The 5,816-nt window shown below is 38.0% G+C and overlaps 1 long non-coding RNA gene across 1 annotated transcript; it reads left to right on the forward strand.

Moving 5' to 3' along the window:
• The first annotated feature begins 2,715 nt into the window (after positions 1 to 2,715).
• Positions 2,716 to 3,742, forward strand: LOC106302745. Its single transcript, XR_001262458.1, has 4 exons — positions 2,716 to 2,928; positions 3,006 to 3,310; positions 3,404 to 3,516; positions 3,596 to 3,742. It is a non-coding gene; the product is annotated as an uncharacterized LOC106302745 (long non-coding RNA).
• The last annotated feature ends 2,074 nt before the right edge of the window (positions 3,743 to 5,816 follow it).

Here is a 5,816-nt window from a genome sequence, read left to right on the forward strand (position 1 = left end):
CACTTGAGACAAAGTAGTCTCTTCCCAGCCCCTAAGATGATAAAAGTGCTAACAAATATGAGAAGGATAAGCATAAGCTTTTAATGATTCCATAGCTTCTAAGCGGAGTATTACTCAATACTTTTCATGGTCAATCACCTAATGAGTGTGAAATGGGGCCGTTTCTAGGAGAATGAAGGCTATATTCTCTAAGTTCACTCTTGAAAACCAGGAATAGTTCAGGGCCACAATGAACACAATAGAGAACTAAGTTCTACGAGAAAATGAAGCTGCGTTATGCATGTTGTCTCGGTCTACATAATACACCGGTTGGTTCAAGACATCATCTTCACCTTCTGGTAAAGTAAACCCGACAGATATTAACTATGAGTGGTTCAAGGCTTAAAAATGCCACCAACTCAAACACAATGAATTTTCGCAAACACTCTCGATAAATCTGTCTAGTCTAGTCAGGATTAGAATAAGTATAGTTTTTAGAGTCTATAGAGTCTTCATTTAGTCTGCATATGTTTATAAGAGTCATTTCTATTCATGTGGAGGATTGTTAGATCCATTAATAGCCATTAGGCTTTAATGAAAATTGTGAAAACAAATGACTTGAGCCTGTGTGTTTAATAGCCCAAAACACATTAATAATGAACATAAAGGGACTTGTCCCACATCGGTGGGAACAAGAGGAAGAGAGCTGTTTATATATGGTCACTTGATATCATGTGTTAAACAGCTTGGAGAGAGAGGAAGGCTTCCCACGCGCGCGTCGCCGCCGCCGCCGTCCGGCCGGCTCGGCTCGGCGTGGGCTTGGGCTTGGGTTTGGGCTTGGGTTTGGGTCTTGGGTCTTGGGTCTTGGGTCTTGGATCTTAGATCTTTGGTCTTGGTGGAGGGCCTCTGGAAAACATTGGCAACAGTTTCGAAAAACCGCTCCTCGTCTTCTCTTTATATATAGACTCTCTTCCTTCTTCATTTTTTACCGATTTTTCACAACCAAAACCAGCAAATCCTTTAGCGTAAGTTCTAGAGAGTGTTTCGTAGAAATATTAGTTCGTAGAGGTTCTTCACGAGTGTCGCGTGATAACCTATCATGGTTTTATCCTGGGACTCATATTCGTACAGATCCATCGCACTAACGGAGTGAATATTAAGAGGTAAGGAAAGAGATTCGTCTCGACTCCATGCTTTCATTTCGTTGCGGTTTCGAATCGTCTATATATTTTCCTTAACATCGTTTATATTATATCGTTTCTTTTGATCCGGTTTTCCGGCTTCTACATCCTCGACCCTCTATCTTTCCTCTTTCTTTCATGTCTCTCTCTCCTCAGTTCCCGTCACCGTCTCCCGTGTATCTTCCTGTGACAACCCATCCCACTTACTGGGAACCCGGTTCACAGCCCTGCAGGACACCGATCCTAACCCCTCTCATGTGTGCCCCTTCCGGCCATACATGTAGGTTATTGATGCGTTTGACATTACTCGAACCCAAACCCTTACCCTTTAATAACATTCCTCCAGAACAAGTTGTCACCAATTGATCTGCAGTTCAGTTGGTGACAACTCGTCCTGTGGGAATGTTGTTAAAAGGTGAGGTATTAGGTTCGAATAACGTCAAGCGCATCAATAACCTACATGGGGGAGTCAGTAAGGGTCCACATGTCAGGGGTTAGGGTCGGTGCCCTGAAGGGCTGTGAGCCTGGGGTCCTAGTGAGTGGGACGGATTGTCACAATAAAAGCCGACTTTTATTGTAACAACTCGTCCAGCTCACTCGGAATCTGGCTCACAGCCCTGCAGGGCACTGACCCCAACCCCTCCATTATGAATTTTTTCTGACTCCATAATTAGGTTGTTGGTGCGCTTGGGTTCCTCGAACCCAAGCGCTCACCCTTTAACAACACTCCTCCAAGACGTGTTGTGTTCATTGCTTCTTTTGATGTCACAGTGTTTTATCGGATGTGATTTTTTTTAGGTCTGCTCGTAAGAGGGAGGTTATGGAAATGTTTTTAACTGCCTATTTGTTCGTATGCAGGTGAAGTTTCCCTCAGCGCAGCGTGGTGTTGGGGAAAGTCACACGGCGCAGCGGAAATACTAATGGTCGTGTTCCCCTGACCTTGTGCGAACCTGTGAGGAAAATACTTCGACGATGGCAAGATATCAAAGTTGCGATAACTAAATGAGACACACAATTTTTACGTGGAAAACCTCCTCGATGTGAGAAGGAAAAACCACGGGACCGTAGTCCACTCAAAAATCCACTATATAAATGGTATGAGTACAACCACGTCCTCCCTGTTCAACAGCCTGAACAGAACAGAGAGTCTAGCTACAAATAGCTATCTCCAACACAAACAACAACAACAAGAGAGCAACACAAAGCTTCAAAACCGGCAGCAACCAAACGACCTCAGCTCACAAAGATTCCGGCTTCCAGAAACTAATCCAACCGTACAAATCCAAGATAAACAAGTCGACAATACCTCTGCCAAATTTCAGCTCAATAAGAGAAGATCTCACCGTTGGATTTACCAAACACCCAAGACTGCTCTGCTGAAGAACTATGGCGACCAGCTTCAAGAAAACTCAGACAACAGAAGATCCAACCGTTGAAATCCAAATCTCTTCGGTGAACCTCTAACCCACTGACTGAAGAAGCTTCCCACAAAATATCAGCCCGATCAGGATCCGTTTGACCCTCCAAATCCAGTCTTGAAAACATCTTACGAGTTTTCTCCTTCTCTCTCTTTTTCTCCTTTCTCTCTCTTTTCTTTTTGTCAAAACTCTATTATTATGTGTTTAGTGACAAAGGGGGAACATTATTATTTCTTAAGTTCACCCCAATTGGTCCTCTCCATCTAGGAGGGACCCAACACGTGGAAGTGGGGAAAACTGGACAATGGCCAAGACAGTCAGCGCGACAGAATATTTAAACTACGAAGGCGGTCAGTTGATGTTGATTTTATTTTTTAACCCTTTGTTTCCTGCCATTTTTTATGTTTACCTGTATGGGTGTTTTCAGGAAACTTTTCCAAGAGTGAAGGCGTTGGAGTGTTTGGTAATGATGTCAGATTTACAAATATCCCTGTTGAAGTATGGCGATACTACCTGCTGGCCAGAAGGCCTGAGTAACTTTGATTGCTGCTACAAAATGAGAATTTTTTTTTTTTCTTTCTTGTGTTTCATCATACACTGATCGGTTCTGGTGGGGATTGGCAATCCAGGTGTCTGACGCATCATTTAAGTGGAAGGATCTTCAAGGAAAACTGAATAGCAAGTTGTTGGGCCTAGGCAACTTTGTAAATCGAGTTTTGCTTCTTATTGCAGGTTTGGTTATTTCTTTCCAAATTTAAGCATTAAGGAATTTTCAAAATATTGAAAATTCCTTTACAAACACTTCTCTGTCTGTGATTTTGAAAGGTTATGGGTCTGTCATTCCTGATGCTCCTCGTGCTAAATCTCATATTCTAACAAAATGCGTGGGTGACAAGGTTGGAAGATTGGTGGCTGAGTATGTCAAAGCCATGGAAAAGGTAAGAGGAATATCAGCATTGTTCTGGGTTATGGCCATCTTAGTTTTAGTGCTTTTTGTCCTTATAATTTGATGCGCAGGTTCAGCTCAAGCATGGCCTGAATACTGCTATGCTCGTTGTGGGTCAAGGGCACAAATATTGGAGACTTTACAAGGGAGATAAAAGTCGTAGTGCAGTTTTTTCAAGAACGGCTGCTGGTTTAGTACACCTTGTTGTACGATTGTTAGTAGAGGTGTCAATTGGTTGGGCCACCCATGGGCTAACCCATTCCAAACAAATATGAGTGGGTGATGGTCATACCCAAATAATTAATGGTCCAATTGGGTTAAAGACCCACTTTGCCCATGGGTTAACTAGTCCAAACCAAATGGGTGTTGGGCTGGCCCAAAAACTTAATTTCTAGGGTTTAGAGAATTTGAAAAAAAATCAATCAGAAATAATTTTTTCCGATTCTTTTCTTTTCTCTCGCGATTCTTTCTGCAACCAACGATTTTCTCCTCCCAGATTTCTCTTCGTCTACTGTTCTTGTGTTCATTAATCCATACGGTTCTCTCTTCCCTCCCATCGATTCCCTTCTTCATTTCTCTACAATTTGTTAGAGCCTTTCATGCGATCATTTTCCCGTGGGGTAGGTTTCGGAATTACTAATTATACTTATAATGGCAAGCGTGTGATTAGTTTCTGGCTCCTGTAGATGTTTAAACAGCTAAATTTGCCTCCACTTTTTCCCCCTCTGACGAGAGAGGAGAGCTATTGCAAGCAAGTAGACCTTGGGAGATTCTTCCTCATAACCACAGGATAGGCACCCCTCTACCATTGTTCGAGTTTTTGGTACAATATACATCTCTAATTCTATGCCGAGCCCATGTAACATTTGATTTTGATTTAATATTTCTGAAATGATATCATCACAGAAAGATGAAGATGTGGAATGGTACAAAGAAATGTTCGCTGGAAGTCTGGCTCCTGAACGTGCTCGTCGACGCCCTAGGCCTGTAGAGGCAGCAAGTTCGGCTATGGATGCACTGGCTATCTAATACTTTTGAATCATGATGTCGTCTTACCAAATACAATGTTTCCTTACAAAGCATTGGGGAGTTTAGTTAACGTAACCAACCTATGCGTTTTTTTTAATCTGTAGACCATAACTAACTTTTATACTCCCTCCCAAATATAAGATGTTTAGAAAAGTTTTTATGTTTTAATACGTAAGATGTTCTCATATTTTAACTTTAAATTTATCAAAAACTATGTAACCAATCAAATTTAATAGTATTTTGTATTTGGTTGAATAGTTTTTAGTTATAATTTTAATAATACTTTTTAGATAAAAGTAATTTTACCTAAAACATCATATATTTATGAACGGAAGGAGTATATACTTTTAAAATAGCTTGTCCCCAAAATATATTAGTAACTTTACTCGTTTCCCTTACCTTCTATATAAGGAAAAATATTTTTAAACCATAGAAATATGTCATGCTTCCATTTTATCTGATACCATAGATTTTGCTCAACCGAGCTTTATTTACTGACTAGATATGAGTCTGTGTAGTTTGATGTTTAAATTTTATGAAAATATAAAAAGATTAAGAATTTTTTCACTGTAGCTTTATGATTTTCTTAATTTAATAATTTTAGTATCATTTTTATCATTAAATTATTTTTAAAATATTATTAAGTGAGCTTTTACATTTCTCTTTGGTCAGATTTTTTTTTTAAAAGGAAAAAAAAAATCTTTTTTTTGATTCGGATAATCTTTTTTGGTTCGGATTTAATAAAGAAAAATTATTTTACCAATCTCTTTTATTTAAGATTTTTTTTAATAAAATTATTTTCACGTGACACATTTCACAATCTAGTTTTTATTTTATTAACAGATGTCACAATCATATCCGTGAATTATTTTGCAGTTATTTTTTGTTTATATTTTTCTAAACAGAAAATTATCTATTAAACATAAAGTTAGTTATTTATAAGATTAATTTTACTCTTTTATTTTATTAGGCTTTAAAAAATTTATTTTATAATTAGTTTGAAAAAAAATATTTTCCATTAAACAATTTTTTCTATTTGTAGGATTCTATAATTCTTTTTTGTTTAAGATTTTAAACAACTAACTTTTTAATAGAAATTTTCTATTAATTAACTATATTTTTTATTTTTTATAAATACAAACACATATTCATCATATTCAAAGATACATCTACCACAACATCATCATAAGATGTAGTAAGCATAATAAAAAATTGAATTGTATCAAGAAACTAAAAAACCACTAAAGTAATATTTTTTTTTTC

The sequence above is a fragment of the Brassica oleracea genome, chromosome C1, assembly GCF_000695525.1.
Source record: "Brassica oleracea var. oleracea cultivar TO1000 chromosome C1, BOL, whole genome shotgun sequence".
NCBI classification, from domain to species: domain Eukaryota; kingdom Viridiplantae; phylum Streptophyta; class Magnoliopsida; order Brassicales; family Brassicaceae; genus Brassica; species Brassica oleracea.